Source organism: Pholcus phalangioides, unplaced genomic scaffold (assembly GCF_987345545.1).
Source record: "Pholcus phalangioides strain wild (caught in Gottingen) unplaced genomic scaffold, Ppha-v1.0 ptg000007l_1, whole genome shotgun sequence".
Lineage (NCBI taxonomy): Eukaryota > Metazoa > Arthropoda > Arachnida > Araneae > Pholcidae > Pholcus > Pholcus phalangioides.
In genome coordinates, this window is record NW_028301600.1 from 34,529,070 (window position 1) to 34,548,536 (window position 19,467).

A 19,467-nucleotide genomic window follows, 5' to 3' on the forward strand; every position below is an offset into this window, starting at 1 on the left:
TACATTGGTGAAACGTAGGTGTGTGTGTGTGGGGGGGGGGGGGAAATACGATGGAAGTGTTTAAAATTTTCAACGGGCTGAATAGGATGGACCATGAGTTATGAAAATACCGTCAATCGGCTGCTTCGACAAGGGGACACCAGTATCGTTTAGTAAAGGACAACTCCAGGTTGTGTTGTCGCAGGGAATTTTTTTCTTTAATATTATTGTCAATAAATGAAATTCTTCACCTCCGAGGAACGTGAATTCTAACACAATTGATACGTTAAAGTTCGATAAACATATTGGGATAAATCGAGAATCTATCCATGCTTAGGTAAGAGACAGCCATAATATTTTTTATGGGCAGTGCATTATACGAACGTTAATGACAGCTATGTAAAAGTTAGTGACAGGCTGATGGGAATATATATGTTGGAAAGAGAGAAAATTCAATTGCTTTTGCGGGGAATCGAACCCACGTTCTTTCCCCGCAAAGGCAGTTGAATTTTCTCTTTCTCCAAAATATATTTTCGCATCAGCCAGTTGTTAATAACGTTCGTATGGATCGCGGAGAGTGACATCATCCTTCGCTGAGTATTATATATTATTAATAGTTTTCGAGATATATGCTTTTATATTGAATTGTTGTATTTAAGTTATACTCGACATCCATATGCGCATCTTTTTTCAGCCACCTCTTTGGGCAGCTTGCCTGTTGTGGCCTTTGTGTTTGTATTTGACTGTATAAATAACGCAGAAATAAACAAAGCTTGCCCCACTCCACGTGAGGTCTTCGTTGTGAAGAAATGGATAATAGGGTTATAATAATAGAATAGGGGTTGTCAGTCAATAGAATAGTTTACCTCCGGAGGTCGTGAGTCTAACACAATTGACACGTTTAAAAAGAAGTACGATAATCATATTGGAGTAAATCGAGAAACTTTCCATACATATGGTAAGACAACCATAATCTTTTCTATGGGTAGCGCATTATACAGGGTGCATATGTAACAGGGCGTATGACATTTTACTGGCGGACTGTTGATCCTAGAGGCATACTTCCAATTAGAAAAAGTATCTAAATAACGTGTAGCACGCAGATATGTCATTAATGTTGCAAGCGGTTGTGTAGTTATATAGTATTAAAATAAAAAATTAACTTTTTATACCATCCCCTTATGCTAACAAACTCAATTAAGAAGTTAATGCCTTTTCTGTCTTGAGGCCAACAAAAAAATTCCGCGTTTCCAAGTGGAAAAAAGCACTGAGATATTCGAATTCGAAAAATGAAGGAAATTTGTGAAAAAACATCATTAAATGTGCGACTAAAACGTTTTTTTACAGTATTTAACGATGGTTTTTTTTTTACCAACTTTATTCAGTTTTTTGAATTCAAATATCTCAATGAATCTTGCATTTTGAAACGTGCAGTTTTTCTTGTTGGCACCTGGAGAGACAGCGTAACAATTTTTAAATGGGGTTTTTGGAGACAAGGGGACGGTACAAAAAGTTAATTTTTTTATTTTAATAACTAAACCACCCTTTGAAACACAAATGACATATCTGAGTACTACACGTTATTTGGATACTTTCTCTAATTCGAAATATGTCTCTAGGATCAACGGTTCGCCAGTAAAATGCCATACACTCTGTTATCTATGCATCCTGTATATTATAAATTATAAGTTTTTTTTGCGTGATATATGCTCTTATATTGGGTTATATTTGACATCAATATTTTTTATGGGCATCTTTTTTCAGCCACCTCGTTCGGCAATTTGCTTTGCTTGTTGTGGTCTTTGTGTTTGTATTTTTATTGAAACTATAAGCGATAGAAAAAGATGGAATTTTCCAATCAAAATTTTGTTCTGTAAATCTAAGCGATTGCTTAATCAACTTATAATGATTTCCAGAAGTGTTTCAATCGTAGAAACATGTGCGTACCGATTTCAAAAGATCCATTCAATTATGAGAATCCATTCAATATGATCTATTCAATTACAATCTAATTAAAGACCACTGAACTGAAAATACTTTCCGAAAATACTTACGGAATGAAATTTTATTTCATTTTATCGGAAAACGGTGAATTTTCGTTTTTATTTACGACATAATCATGTCTTTGGGAAAACAAAATTAGAGAAACATAACTAATTTTGCTATAATAATAATAAATATTTGTACATGGGGATTCTGCGTTGACCTCGTGACAACACGGCATGGAAACACTCTTTCAATTCCGAAAAATGGTGTTTTTGGTAACAAATAAGTGAATCGGAATCTTTTTTTTTTATTTCAAATGCAAGATATATGAATCCCTTTGCATTGCTAGCAAGATTTTAGTGTTAAAGAGGTCACAAAAGAAGTTGGATCTCATCCAGGTCAAGAGTTAGTACCCAAGGTCAAGAAATATTTCTTATGATAAAAAATATAAGTGAAAGGGAGAAACAAAGTGTGACACTCTTCAGCAGTTCCTCATTTTAATTCTTTCTTTGAAAATTAAATAATTAAATTCACCTTTCTTCAAAATAGCTTAATGAATATAAAGCAATCTCTTATAACCTATAATAAACTGAATTAAATTTCGGATTAGTAGTTTGATGTCTAAAATTAAAGTTCTGAATACATTCGATGCTGCAAAAATTCACTACACAAAATAGCACAAAATTATCATGATTCATGCTACATGAAAGATGTAACGTCGCAGTCGATTGTCGTCCAGCATCCACAGTTCTGCAAAAGCTGGTGCTGGGTTACAATGAAGAATGGAATTCTTTGCGGCAGGCGGTCATAGATTGCATTCCATTCACCAAAGTATGTTTCATAGTTTCCAGTCTTGTGTAACCTTCATCGCCGTATTAAGAACTTATCTCAGGTATATACTCGTTTTTTCTACCTGTTTTGCTGTATTTCATAAGTTGGTTTCATATATTTTGTACCCTGTGCTTACGAACATTGTGAATTTTCTTTATATTTGTCAGAATTTACTGTGCACCTTTGCTTAAACTAAAATATTAGCTTTCTCGTTGAAATTTAATTTTTTATTCTCAAAATGTTGTTCAGTTTTAATTTTTGTTGCACAGTGAAACCTTCATATAGCGATACTCCATCGACCAAAGAAAAAAAACTCTTTGTAGAGGGGTTATCGTTATATACCGAGAGGTAGCATTATTTATTTATTCATCATTCGAACAAAAGAAAATCCTGTTATAGTTTGAGATAATAAAAAGCAAAATGAACAAAGTGAACAAAAAACACAAATAAGAACAAAAATCTAAAAATTGCACATAGTAATCGAATAAGAATATATAGTATGTCCCGATAGACTAAAAAATTAAAAATGGTTTAAACGACGAATAAAGTTGAGAATAAAATGAGTATTATAAAAATAAATATTTATTTATTTATTCAGTATTGTCTGGCCGATACCTATACAAGAGGATACAATATAAAATTGAATATAAAATATATAAAATTGCGAATATAATCATTATCAGTCACCGCCAAATTTCTGTCCTTGTTGGCATTTCTGGAATTGGTGTTAGTACCACTATAAAATGCATTTTTAAGCACTTTATTCACCACAAAAAAAAAAAGGTTGATTAGCTGATTAATAAAATTCAGTCGGTTGTTTTACACTGTATAGTGGTTTACCTTTACATTACTGTTGTGCACTACACAGAAAGCAGCTTCACGGCAACTTCATTAACACTTTCGAAAGGTAGATAGTGTAAAATACCATGTTATCAACCACCTTTGAAAAAACAAAAACTAGCGAGGAATTTAAAAATATATTGAAGGTGATTTGAGTGAGAAATATAAAAAAACATAATTGTAGAAGTTTCGAAATCTCTTCGAAAAATATCGTTAAATGGCGATTTATCATACAGGTAGTAAATGATATCGTTGTATCGAGAGAAGTTTGACCTTAGACAAGGTAATTTTAAACAAGATATGAAAAAAATATAGTTGTCGAGGGATTTATCGTTATATCGAGCATCGTTGTAGTGAGGTTTCAATGTTTTTATTTTTAAGCCAATGATTAACAAGTAACCTCTATTAATTGGTTTTGATTATGGACGAATGTTATAGAATTTCAATCGAAATTCTCATATTTTTTTTGTCTGAAAAATAATCAGTGAAATCATTCAAACTTTTTCTGCAAAAATATTTCAGTTTAATTGAAACAAATTGGAATTTTTATAGATATCCATCTCAATTTTTTTTTCACATTTCGTATTCACTTCACCAAAATTTTGCATATTGAGTCACGTGCGAATAAATTCTTTACTGGATCTTAATATTTTTCTTATCCAGACTAACATCAACAAGTAAATTAGATTTTCGTAATGTCACTGTCTTGTAACATAAGCTAAATATACTTGGATACTTGGGGTAAATGAGTTGGATTATTTCGAAAAATATTTTAATTTGTAAAATTCCAACACCGTTGTTCCTATAAACTGCTCGACGTGCCTTTTTTTCCTGTCCCGTGGAAAAAAAGAAAACACTGACGATAGATTGCGTCGAGTTATTGCGGTTTTAAAGGAGGCCACATTTTGTACTAAAAAAACAGAGATGGGTGTTACAGCGTGAAGTGATTTACATTTGGCTCTTTTCCAAATTTAACATCGAGTTTTCCCATCAAGTCCTTCATTAACATGTTTTCTAAAAGCCGGAATGAGAGAGAGAGAGAGAGAGACTCGTTTTTTATTTTCTCTTCTCTCTTTCTCGCATCGCGCTTTCTTGCGGCCTCATTAGTTTCCTGACGAACGTTTCCCGTGCTTTCAACCGGTTAAATAGGGTGTTGCACAGCACGGCACGGTACGGCACTTATTTAAAGTCTGTCATAATAAATGGTGAATTTGACCAACGCGTGCACCGTTGTGGTGTTTGTGTTTATCCCTGAAGGAGAGACTCGCATGTCTCTTTTGGACAGCCCTTAATATAACAAGACAAAAGCTCTCTGTTATAAACTCGTGTCTTTTCTTTCGAGAAAATAAGACACGTTAAAACGACTGTAAAAGGATGTCTGGATAAATATTTAACTAATATTAATGTAGGCTAAAAACTCCGCAACATTTGAAGATTTTTGTGGGGTCGCCGCCTAGCAATCATCTTTTTAAAAATTAAATCGATTTTCTGACAAGGGCGAGTTAATTCGTTTGAAATCTATTTAGAAGAATCGCATTTGAAATTCAATTTTTTTTGGCAACCATAAGGGGGGGGGGGCTTAGGAGAAAGAAGAATTTTTTTTATATTTCCTTCGGTAATCGTATTTTCCCCCTTTTTTTCAATTGAAAATAATAAAAATATGTACTGAGGGAGTGTTCATAGCATAAAAAAGATGAAGGAGGGTACCTGAATAGGGGGTTTCGGTCGTAACAAAAATAATTAAATTTATTTATCTGTTTTCCCTATCCTCTATGAGTAAACGAAAATTCTAGTTTTGGGTTTCCAAAAGTAATCTCGTGTTATGGTACCAGTGAAAAGTCTTTTTCAATTGTGACGTAACACAAGGCTACTTTGCACCGTTTACACAAATACTAATACAAACGCCGCTACAAGCGAAGTGCCCAACGAGGTAGCCGAAAAGAGATGCCCATAAAAATATGAGTGTCAGATATATTTCGAAAAAGCAACCCAATGAAAGATCAATTATTTCGAAAAACTACAATAATGATCAAATATACAAACACGCTGCTCATAAAAAAATATGGCTGTTCTCAGTGTGGATAGCTTCTCTATTTATCCCAATATGTTTATCATATTTCCTTTTAAACGTGCCAATTTTCTTAGAATTAACGACCCACGAGGGTAAGCTATTCCATTTATTCACAACACTATTAGAAAAAAATCTTTTCAACGCCACAACTTACAATTGTTCTTTACCAATCGATACCGGTGTCCCCTTGTAGAAGCAGTCGATTGACGGTGTATAAATAACTCGTGTTCCATTCTATCCATCCTGCTGAAAATTTTAAACACTTCAATCATATCCCTCCAACACCTTCGCCCTTCCAATGTAAAAATATTCAAAAAATCAAGTCTCTCTTTATAGCTCAAGCCCCGTGTACCAACAAGAGCACGCGTAGCACTTCTCTACATCCCTTCGACCAATTCTATATCCCTTTGTTCGTACTGTATATATATATATATATATTTTAGTCAGTGGTGTGTAGATCAAGAAATGCTCTTTGTTGCGATATGAAATGGTCAATTATCACAAACTGATATCACTTGTGGATATGTGACGGGAAATAGATTATTTTAAGTAAAATTTTTGGTCTTTAAAATGAATTTCTGAAATTTAGATTTCTTAAGTTAACAGACATTACAGTACAGGATTCCAAACATTTTCATACCTTGCAAAAGATGCAATAATAGTGATAATGATGATCGCATTGGTTCTGAATATAATACACTGATATCTCTCTTACACGCATCATATCAAGTCTACTGCAATAGACAGTTTAGATTTCTATTGAAATACTGTACTTCGATTCTGAACAGTTTACATGTAAACATACATAAGACATGCAGTAATTCTTTTTAATGAAAAATAACTTCAATATTATACAAATCTCTAAACCACTTGCAATAATTTCCCGAAAATTTGACACTTTTGTTGATTGTGTTTTCTTTTTTTCTTTTGTCTCCTAAAGCATTTCTGAGATTATAGAATAAACCCTAGTTTGGTTTTCAAGTTTAAAGTTGTCACATTCAATATTTTCATTGACACGACAAGTAAGAGTACTAACGACGTATACAAATTTCCAATTTTCATCACTTTGATCGTGCATTACTTTACAAACACTCGGTTTGGAGAGTTCCGCTGACTTGGTATCTCTCAGAATGCAGGGAGCATTGCGAATTCGATAGACCAACAAAAAAGATTCATGACATCGGCGGAATTTTTTCAATAGCATTCCACGTCACCACATTCAACCCTCGCAGCATGCCTCCTTCAATTTAGGGGAATGTTCAAATACTTTTGTTGCCGTATAATGCTGTATTTTTTTTAAATGGTTTTTTCTCGTACTTCACGCAGTCTTCTATATTAAATCAAGTTTGACAGCCCTATCGTCGTGGACCTACAGCCTCTTTTAGAGGTTGTTTCCTTTGCTTATATATAAGTAAAGCTTCTTAAAGAAATACCACTCAGCAATTTTTGTTCCTCTAAGTTGAACGGTATTCCCATGAGTATCTGCGTAAATTCAGCTCTTCCGAAACTAATTTTCGGTTCGAGCAAAATTGGTAACATCCTGGCTACATACAGTATGGATTTTATAGCATTTTTCTGTAAATGGTCCAAATTCTTCTTATTTTTTTCTTTTTATCATTTTTATTATCTACGAGGCAGTTTGAGTTTGATACTTTCATCTTCCGGCTCAATTTCCTGGTCTGAATTTTTACTTTCCGACTATTTAAGAAGTAAATGCTGAGTGGAGAAGAACATCATATAATTTTTATTCCCATACCCTTGAAGCTAAAAATAATCGAACATACACGAACTCTAGTTATTTCTGACACATTAGGTGAAATAATTGAAGTCTACGGCTAGATATTGTTTGATTTCTATTTCGATGCCTGAGAAACTGGAATTCGTGTCTGGCCTGCAGCCAACAATAGCTCACCACTTCCGTTACTTATCATCAAGAAAGATTTGTAGATACAAAAAAAATAAGATAAAAATGATTTTTCATAAAAAGCCAAGGTTTAATGAAATGTAGCGGAAGAAATTAATTTTTTCTTGTTCAAGAGAACTTGACGTCTTTGTTATAGAATACTTGGCCACTGTTGGCAGCACTATATATATCAGCGCTATACCTTTTCATTCCAACTTGAAGAAGTCCTTTTGTCAATGATACCCCGCGAGTTTCTGAATTTCGCATTCATATACTACAGTGAAAACTCTCTAAGACGGACACTTGTCTTAAACGGAACAAATATTTAGCCGTGTGAATAATTACTACTTTTTCAACAACAAGAAACCTCTTTAAGACGGAAACTGTCTAACGCGGAAACGGAAGGCATATTTAGTCTATTTGTAGATAAAAAACCTGCTAAAACGGAAAGAATTTTTGTCCAAGTGTATGTTCCTGTCCTTTGGATGGGAGGGAAGTTAAGTCGTTCCGATCTCCTAATTGGTTAGGCGAACTCTTTCCCTTCTTGGAAAAACGATGAATGTTTATTATCTATCTGAACTGGTTCTGGGAGGGGGGGGGGTCGGGCTTGAGAAGAAGCTTTAGCATTTAATTTATGATGGAAATGGTGACTTTTGTTAGAACACACTACTATTTCTTGGAAAAAGTTAGATAATTTCGGGAGAGTAATACGTGAGGAAGACTGGATGAATGAATGAACGCCAGAACTTTGCCACTGGACTTATCCCGTTGCCGAGATCTCTTCCAGCTCAGCTTCGCGGCAGTCTGGAATACTTTATTCCGTGTCAAAAAAGAAAAAAAAACATACAAAATTTTTACAACATATTTTCTCCAGACAATTGGGTACTGTCGCGATTAACAAATTTTGTGGTGATTTTGTTTTTAACCTATTGGGGGATCGGAACGAAAAAAAGCAAAATTTTTTAAGTGTTACAGATATGTAGAATCTTTCTTTCATAAACGATATTGTGTTTGTTGATCTCATTGTCACTGTTTTTTTTAAAAGGTATGAAATTTCTCAAGTTTTATTTTAAATACAGTGAAACCTCGCTACAACGATACTCGATATAAGGATATCCTTTATACAAATACAAATAGAAATACAACGCCACAACAGGCAAAATGCCCAACGAGGTGGCTGAGAAAAAGATGCCCATAAAAATATGGATGGCATATATTTCAAAAATACAGCAACACAATTAAAAATGCAATTAACAAAAATTATAAAGAAATATATACACATGACAAAATATTATACAATTCCCATAAAGAATAGTTATGGTTGTCTGATTCTAAGAATGGATAGCTTCTCGATTTACCCCAACATGTTTATCGTATTTCTTTTTGAACGTGTCAATTGTGTTACAATTTACTACCTCCAGGGGTAAGCTATTCCATTTATTAACAACCCTATTAGAGAAAAATTCTCTGCGACACCATAACCTTGCATTGTCCCTCACCAATCAATACTGGTGTCCCCTTGTAAAAGCAGTCGATTGGCGGTGTACTAAAGTTCATTGTCCATCCTATCCATCCCATTGAAAATTTTGAATACTTCATATCTCCTCGACACCTGCGTTCATCCAATGTGAACATATTAAAAAAATGAAGTCTCTCTTCATAACTCAAGCCCTGTGTGCCAATAAGGACACGCGTAGCTCTTCTCTGCACCCCTTCAACCAAGTCTAAGTCCCTCTGTAGGCATGGTCTCCAAAACCTTACAGCATACTCCAGTCCAGGACGAACTAAGCCTCGAAAAAGCGGAAGAATGACTTTAGGAGAACGCGAAGAGACTTTTTTAAAAATAAGACCAAGCATTCTATTCGCTTCTTTGACCACCGCTGAACAATGTTCAGAAAACCTAAGTCGCTCGTCAATGAGAATTCCCCAAATCGGTGACCCTAGTTGCATCCGGGATAGTGACACCATTCAACTCGTAAGAGAACCGTGGGTTGTTCGAACCAAAATGAGCGACCATGCACTTATCAACGCTAAACGTCATGCTCCATTCATTTGCCCATGCTGCAATCCTGTTTAGACTGGTCTGGAGCGACTGGAGCGTATGGGGCTAAGGACACTTCCTTGAGGAACTCCACTTGTGACGTCTGTCCAACCAGAGAATCCCCCGTTCACCATAACTCGTTGTGACCTATCTCTTAACCACGATTCTATCCAATTCAGCAAGTTGCCCTCAATTCCAATCTCGTGTAAACACTTCAAGAGTTTACCATGTTTGGCCCGATCGAATGCCTTCTGGAAATCAAGGTAAACAACGTCGACATTTTTGCTCTTACCCAAAGCCTTAGTCACGTGATCATAGAAGCAAAGGAGATTAGTTACACATGACTTCCCCTTCTTGAATCCATGCTGATTATCTGACAATACATTATTCTCGTCTATCCACTTCACAAACTGCCTTTTGATGATAATTTCCAAAATTTTCGAGAGGGAGCTCGTCAAACTCACTGGACGATAATTGGACACAGCTTCTCTACTACCCTTCTTAAATATCGGAACAACATTAGCAAGTTTCCAATCCCTTGGGACGATACCCTCAGCAACACGACTCCTGTACATCTGTGCGACTGGACCCAACAATTCATTAGCACATTCCCTGAGGACCCTGGGATAGATGTCATCTGGTCCTGGTGCTTTGCTTGCACATACATTTCTTAGAAGATTTAGGACCTCCACGTCTTATACTTGCCAACCTAGATTCAAGTTCCTTTTTACTATCCCTTATCACTTTCTTCAACAGTCTTCTTTTATCAGTAAACAATGATAGGTCACCCCGTCCACTTTTATACTCTCTGAATGCTCTTTTCTTTTCAAGATAAAGGTTCCGCACGCTATTCGTGAACCATAGAGGGTGCGATGTACAAACACGCTTTTTTCGAACAAAGGGTATGACGTCGTGCAAAACACAGGACAGCTTCGTGCTAAACTCTACCCATTGACTTACCACCCCTACTGATTCCAACCGGTCTTTGAAAACTTCCTGGAATCCGGGCAAACACAACGTAGTGTCGCGGACGCTGTTGGAGTCGCCAGAAGTGTTGTTGCAAGGCTGTGGAATCGATTCCAAGAAACAGGAAATGTTAGACTTCGACCAGGGCAAGGTCGGCCACGCGCCACTACAGCAACTGATGACCGGTATGTACGGTTAACAGCCCGTCGAAACAGAACACAGAATGCTACGCAGCTGCAAAGACGGTTGCTCTTGGCAACAGGACGAAGAGTGTCCAGCCAAACAGTACGTAATCGGCTTCATGAAAGAGGGCTCTATGCACGTAGGCCAATGGTCTGCATTCCGTTGACCCCACGCCACCGTGCGGCCCGAAGAAGATGGGCTGCTGAACATCGAGATTGGAGCCAAGTGCTGTTTACAGACGAGTCCCGATTCAGTCTGGAGTGTGACACCCGACGTGTTCTGGTATGGGGGGACAGGGGCACTCGAAATAACCCCGCATTCGTTCGTGAAAGGTCACAATACAGACGAGCTGGTTGGATGGTATGGGGTGGAATCAGCATAGGCGAACGTACGGACCTGCATATCATTCGGAATGGCACTTTGACGGCCCGAAGGTATGCAGACAAGATACTGCGACCTCATGTCATCCCTTACGCTGGAACCATTGGAGATTCCTTTGTTTTCCAGGATGATAATGCCCGACCGCATAGAGCTCGTCTGGTGGAGAACATGCTTGAAGCTGAAACAATACAGCGTATGGAATGGCCAGCGTGCTCTCCTGACCTGAATCCAATCGAGCATGTTTGGGACATGCTCGGACGACGCATTGCTGCGCGACCAAGGCCGCCTGTTACTGTCCGAGACTTGCAGATTGCACTTCTTGAGGAGTGGAACAGTATTCCCCAAAGTCTGATCGATAACCTCATCGCATCCATGGCAAACAGGTGTGCAGCAGTCTTAGCTGTTCGAGGAGACCGCACGCCTTATTAAAACTCATGCATCATGTCTAAACAGTACTTTTTTTTATCGTTTACATGTAACCAAATTGTTGCCCTAAATCATCTTTTCATGTTTTTTCCATATTTTCAAAGAATTAAAGCTTAATTACAAATTTTTTTTACGTCTTTTTTCTGTATTGCCCATTGATACGCGTGTACTATCCATTGTATGCCAATACGTGGCTGTCTCGCACGGTTTTCTTCACTTTTTTGCTTGCTCCCCTACTTGTTTTGAGCAGTGTAGTAAGAACTAAATCCAAAATAGCAGTACCCCTAGTGGCTTCTGATACATGCTGATACAAAAAATTTTCGAGCACTAACTGAAGAAAGTCACTTTCATACTGATCTCTAGATGAAAGGTTCTCCCAATCAATACCTGGATAATTGAAATCCCCTAGTATGAGAACCCTCTTACGCTTACACATGTAGGAAATTTCATCATGCAATTTGGCGATGTGGTTTTGATCCCTATTCGGTGGATTGTAACAAACCCCAGCAATAAGTTTATGACGTCTTTTGTTCTCAAGCTCAACCCATATAGTTTCAATATCACTTCTCCGCACGTTTCACTCTCTAGCCTTCAAACAGGATTGCACGTATATCAACAATCCACCCCCTTTCCTATCAGATCTATTTCTCAAAAAAGTATCGTATCCCGAGATGTGTAAGAAAGATTCATCCCCATCGTTTGCCCAAGATTCTGTAATAGCTATAAGATCCAGGCCCTCCACAACTATCATAGTTTCTAAAAAATCTTTCTTATTACCCAAGCTCCTGGCATTTATTAACACACATTTTAATTTGCCCGGTGATTTAGTGTCAATCGAGAAGCAATCCAAGTCAGAGGTGGGTAAATCCCCGTCAGTACTGTTGTGATTATCATTAACTAACCCGCATACCCGATTACGTGGTCTGGGAGTAAAAAACCTGACCTAAGACTATCGTAAACCTCCCAGACCCCCCTCTTATTTAGATGGATCCCATCCGAACGAAGCCACCTATCGGTAAATGCGGGAAGCTCCAAGAACGTGACCCCAAGTGAGGAGCAAATGTCCTTCAAACCTATATTGAATTGGTGGATCCTACTCCTATACCCCCTACTACCCCTTGGCAGCACTGGAATCACTGCCACATCTGAACCCCCCCCCCCTCCCTAGCGGATAATAGTAAATCCCGGTACTCTGACAGGGACTAACTAATATTCGCTCCTATCTGATTCGTTCCCACCCACAGAATCACCCGCAAGGGCAACTTTCGGCGATGGAAAACGTCTCGAACGTTGCCAATCTTCCCCCCAGAAAGACAACAGCGCTTGAAACCCCGAAAATCCCTACACACTCGGTTCCCAAGTTCCATAACCATAGAATCGCCGATGATTAAACCGCTATCACTATCCCCCTCTACCTCATCCACGACCACTCATTCGCCCTTTAAACTGTCGTTATTCATGGAGATTGCTTCTTCATCAACAGGTGGCTCGACGACCAGAGGCTCCGTTATTACCGGGCCCTCTAGCACCCTAACCTTTTCCCGTAAAGCTTTGACCTCGAGTTCCAGCCTTTTCCTATCCAAGCACCCTTTACAATTGAAACTATCAGCTACTATACCCCTAGACCAGGGAAACGTCCCGTCGCAAGCTCTACACAACACTAGTCGAGGTCGAGGCATACTAACACTATTGCTAAAGCTAGATAATAATAATAATAAAAAATAGGAAAATGAAAAACGTTAACAGGAAATTAAACTAATGCAAATATGCGAAATATGCTTAAGAGATTGTACGAAAAAATTACTCAGATGCTCAACACTAAATCACGAAGAATAAAATAAATATGTATATAAAGAATACAACACACTCTAAAAAAAGTAAATTAAGCTACAAAGTACAATTTATATTTATTAGAATTAGCTAACTATCTCAAATCACTAACACTACAACAATAGCTCCAAGTGGAAGAAAAAACAATGTTATTGAGAGTACCCGGGGAAAAAGTATACACTGTTTGCTAACACTAACGTGACAAATACAATGAAAATGAAATGCGAACGAGAAAGAAAATTTAAGTCGATCGAAAATTAAAAAAATAGAGAGAAATATATTTAAAAAAAACCACTTATCTCGGAATCCACGTGTGCTAGGAAAAAAAGAGAACACCGCAGAATATGACCCAAAAATAAACAACACGCTAAGTAAAACTCACGAGAACGAAGAAAAACACAAAGAAAGACACAAAATGGCACATTGACGTGGCGGATAACCCTTCGGTAATCCCTCGGCAAAGGTTTCGGATAAAACTTTTGCTATTGGTCGGTGAGCGGAGCGCGATAAGAGCACGTCCGTTCCCAACTACGGCGAAGACGAGAATGAGACTTTACAACGGAAAATCCCTCTATAACGATATTTTTAGGAGATTTCTGAAACCACTATAAAAAACGATATTTTTATATTTTTGCCAAAATCGTTTTGAATTTAATTTTAACTTCCTCTCGTCACTTGTTTTCTTTCTGAAGGCATCTGATAGCACCAACACATCTTGCTCTAAAAAAATCACCAAAGCTAAAGGAAGTTGTTGCTACTTTCTGTGTAAGACAATAAAATGCAATGCGGTAAACTTCTTTACAGGGGCAATGGTTTCTTAGCAAATGCATCTTAGTAAATTTTTATAATAATTTAATCAATTACAATATTTTGTGGCGAATAAATACATAAAAGTGCATTTTCTGATGGTATTAAAAATTTCGATGTAGAAAAGCTAACAGCAACAGCATAAATTTGATCACACGTAAGGACAATTTTGCCACTCGATACAGCGATAATCCCTCTACACCGATATTTTTTCTTGGTCCGCAGAATATCGTTATATCGAGGTTTCACTGTACTAGAAAAATTTCATTTTTGGCAAAAGTAAGTATTCATTCTATTGCTATTCAGAAGAACGTTTTATATTGAAGTTTAATTACTAGCGCATTAAATATGAAATTTCAAATGTATAGTTATTTGTAACAGCAAACATGAAAATATTCAAAATAATAAAATGCATGTTTGTTTAACACGCGTTGGTTCATAGAAGTTAGGCTGATGTTCTCAAAACTTAAGTTTCGTAAAAGATAGAAATCAATCATATATTTGCATGCGCACCTCTATAAAACGGAAACCTGTCTAGAACGGAAAATAGTTTCAGTCTCTTGACCTTCCGTCTTATACAGGTTTCACTATATACTGTATAAAGGGATATTTCTAAGGAATGAAAAACTTTTGATATCTAACACGCATCATATTAAGTCCACTGCAATAAACAGTTTTGATTTCTATTGAAATACTGTACTTCGATTCTGAACAGTTTACACATAAACATACAAAAGACATGCAGTAATTCTTTTTAATGACAAATAACTTCAATCATACAAACCTCTAAACCGCTTGCAATAAGTTCCCGAAACTTTTTGCAATGAAAAACTTTTAACTCTACTATATCAATTTAGAATTCGATTCTTAGACCACGATTCATGATATTTTGTTGATTTATGCGCTTGTAGTCAGACTTGTTATTCTGTTTTATACACATTTATATAGATGTATAAAAACATATATATGTAGGTACTCTTTTAATAAAATTTCGGATGCACCCATCTTTCGGGAACGCTTCGATATCTCCTTGAGATGGGAAGCGAGCTGTGTCCGGTCCTTCAATGTTCAACGTTCAATGAGAAACTTGGCTCACCAGCATTGACGAGATATCTCGACAAAGCGGATGCTTTTTGCAATTCAGCTTTGAAGAGTTATCTTGCTTCATAAAAAACCTCTAATTTCAGAAATTACGATCCCAAAGATTTTGTAAAGTTCATTTCGTAACGGAACATTTTTTCGCCCCAGCTAAAACTTCATGAAGAAAAGCATTTTAGTTTTACAGGGAGTGTACTTATTTCTAGTAGGCCTAAGCCATTTCTAATGTGGATCAGGGAAAATAATGAAAGGTGAAAGGTTACATCTTTAACTACACCCTCTCTCTCTCTCACACACACACACACACACACACACACAGCTGATTTTCCTTCATATTTTCAGTTGTTATTAAACATTCCTCATAGCGTGAGAAAAGTTTTTGTAGACCGATGCGCGCAGTACGCCGTCTGATAGGACCATTTCTGAACTTCCGTTTCCAATTGTTCCTCAATTCGGAAACGCTTGCCGAAGATAAAGTTTTTTAGAAGTATGCTCGCGCTGTATGCTGTTTATGAAGAATGATCAAAATCCCGCCACTCAAACTATCAGAGATTGCGTTCAAGCAGCAGAATGGAGCTTTGCATTGTCGCGAAGCAGTAGAACTCGGGCAGGCAACACGCCACGATTATTTTAAATCGTGTAGCAAAATTTTCTCAAAGCCCGGCAATATGCTGTATTGTTTATTGGTGTCGCTCGTGGCATGCAGTCGCCAAGCGAAACACCTGAAGAAGCGTTTCAAAACCGAGGAATAAATGGCAAAAAAAAGTTCAGGAATATTATATATGGTCATTTTATTAGGTGGCATTTAATGCTATCACATTGGTCTATAAACACTTTTCTCATGCTACGATATATGTTCCATTAAAAATGGAAACTTGAAAAATAATTGAATATATGTAAAATCTGAAATGTTAAGTAGTTAATTTTTTTTTATCGTAAAACATTCTTTACTTTAAAATACATCCCTCGTAATTGCTTAAATGCACTTACGCAAGAACGCAGAAAGAAATTTTGAATTCTAGAGGATCGAGATTTTTATTTCTTGTTCGAATACTTAAATCATTCAGGCTAACTGATACAATATTTAGCAAGATAATGAAAACTGATACACAATATTTAACAAGGTAATGAAAACTGAATGTGCTACAAATATTCATGCATTATAAAGTTAGGGCTGGTCCGATTAATCGATTAATTATGTCAGCTAATCGATCAATTGTTAATCGCAGTTAAATATTTTAGTTAAGTTAATAGACTCGATCAATCCGATTAAAATATTTATTAAAAGTTTGCAAATTAACTTGATTCATTTGACAAAACTGTTTAGATATCTTACTCTCTCAATAATTATGCTCCTTTACATATTATTTTGAAGTAGTAACAATATTTGAAAATATTTGAATCAATTTTTTTGGAATGGAGAAATAAATCTATTTAAGGATAATTAATGATTTCAGTTTCAAGAGAAGATTGAAGGTAACTTTAATACATACAAGACCAAAATTTATTGTCTCCACTGTGAACAGCAGTTTTTGAAGCATCAACTCTTCTCTCCCCAAGGAGAAAAAAACTCATTTGGGAGGAGTCTCTAGGAAAAGAAGCAACAGAGTATGATCGAAAGTAGTTTCAAAATCAGTGATTTACCTAAAATAACCGATTTTCTAGAAAGAAATATGACAATATCCAAATGAAGAAATTCTAAGGTTTGACAAATTTTTTCAGCACAATAAGGTTGCTTCAAGCAGGCAGCTTTAATATATTTTTGATCTATTCCTATAATTGTTCACAACTAGCGAATATATGCAAGAAATGAACAAAATATTTTTTGTAGCATCAATTAACGTTACATAGTTACACGAAATATTCGATTAAAATTCAATAAATCAGTCAATTAATTGAATAAAATTTTTGATTAACCAGTTAAAAATTTTAATCGATTCCCCAGCCCTAATTAAAACAGATTACTAAAATTTTCCTTCTATGTAAACGCTGGTTATCTCTCCTTTATGCGAATAGATTAGTTATGTAATAGATTTGGGAATTTCTGAAGTTTACAATCACCTGTAATAGTTTTCATTATGTTCCACGTTCAAAATTCAAATTCCCTTCTTACGCAAGCTGAAAATCTGGGGCACGTTTGCTATAGCGGAAAAGTTTGCTCACAAACTCTGTTATTAGCTGATAATGTAACACTTTATATGTATATGTAATTGAGGGAAATTCCTTCAACCTCTACTTTAGTACTAAACTACTTGAAGTGGTAAACTATTGAAACTATTGACAGCAACGTTCATTGTTCAAGCTTTTGGCTATTTCCCCCCCTTCATCAATCACTGTCTGGCTACTTAAAGTTTTGATGCTCGATTGAGAAACTGATGGGAAGCGGACGACCTTCTCCTATATCCTGTTGTTTAATGCATGGACAAGTTCATTATAATATCTGTTGCTGCTTTTTCAGAAAGTACGGTATTTACTTTGGTGCTCTTGAGATCCACTATCCGACCAACGTCTTCTTTGTTTCATTGATATCCTAAAAGGATTTGGCTTCCAGTGAAGATATGAAAAAAACCAAAAAAAAAAAAAAAAAGAGAAAACTTTCCTATCTCTGATATTCAATCCGTGAAAGAGACGAATCCAACACCACAAAGCCAATGTATCGATTTCAGGTATCTTTTTTTAAGGGATATTTTTGTCGATCTAGCTCTTCTATGGTGCCAGAAGTGGGTGCTGTTGTCCTTCCAGTGAATATATATGGCTTTTTTGGCGGAAAAGAATCATCCCAATACTTGAGAATTATGTTTACATTTCAGTTTTGTATGACTTTAGCTCCTGCGGGTGATAGATATTGCATCTGCTGTGTATATCGGAAATTTATTTCGATCCTATTTTATTCAGACCACATATTGTTGTCTGTATTTTCGAAATGACAAGGTGAACTATACCAATTCCATTAAATTAAGCAAAGGCAAAAGATGAATATATTTTCCAGACTTGCACGTCCTAAAAACCCTTGAACTGCTCCTAAAAATAACACCTCTCATTCGATGAATGCTATCAGTGATAATGGAAATAGTGTCCCCGCTGGAATTGAATTTTATTCAAAATTTCAATTTTTAGAATAGGTATACTTTTAGGGTAATCAAATTTTAGTGATATTTTCATGTGTTATTGATATCGATATAAGTTTTTTAACTAGATGTTTCACTCGCGCGCTCTTCACAATCAGTTTCATTTTAGATAAAATTTCATGTCATTACACGGTCATTTTTTGTATACGAGGGCTAATTGAACAGGGGTAAATTACATTTTATAGCCAATTCCAAATGATAATCTTCCGTATTCTCCACAAAGAGGTTAGCACGCTGCCACTAAGAGTAGGAATTTTTTTTGGTGGTCCCACTTGTCGGTCATTGCAGCGTCATATCTTTTGGAGAGTTCCAGTAAACTCAAATTGTAGCTCGATAAAGTCGTATTTTATCAACCGTGAATTATATTTCAATTTTAAAAGTGTTTTGTAAATGTTTGAAAGAAATTTATATAAATGTTTTATATTTCAAAAATATTCTGTTTTCTCAACATTTTTATACTGTATCCAAAGAAACAAAGCGATAAGTATGATGGAAAACCCAACATGATGACTGAACACTACGGCTCAGAGTTTTAGTCTCTTTTCTGTTTAAAAGGCATAAAATTCAATAAAAGTTAAGATTGTCATGTATTAAATTTGTGAATTATTAGGATTTTCTTTCAAGACAGATTCTTCTGAACCATCTGGAAAATTTCCGGCATAAGTAAACTTTTGACTTCGTATAAGCTTTCACCTAAAAATATCTTTGATACTCACAGTGTAGCGTCTCAATAATTCCTATACAAAACAAGAGCGAAAATTTCTCAACAGTTTTTAACACTCGCTCACATATTTTTTCGTTAATTTATTTTACCTTATTAGTTATTACTTTATGATATAAATGAATAGATGAATGATTCTTTTAATGGAACGTTATATGGAAACCCAACCGCACAATATTTCTTGTATGATTGATGTTCTGTCAATTCTATTAATGGCTTCATTCTCTGTTTCTTGCATAGCCAAAAGAAATGCGTGTTACGGATAGCTTTACAATT

The 19,467-nt window shown here is 36.0% G+C and overlaps 1 protein-coding gene across 2 annotated transcripts in view; it reads left to right on the forward strand.

Moving 5' to 3' along the window:
- The window catches only part of LOC149085224 (alpha-2C adrenergic receptor-like), a 70,174-nt gene that overhangs the window by 15,382 nt on the left and 35,325 nt on the right, over positions 1–19,467 (forward strand). The window lies entirely within an intron of this gene.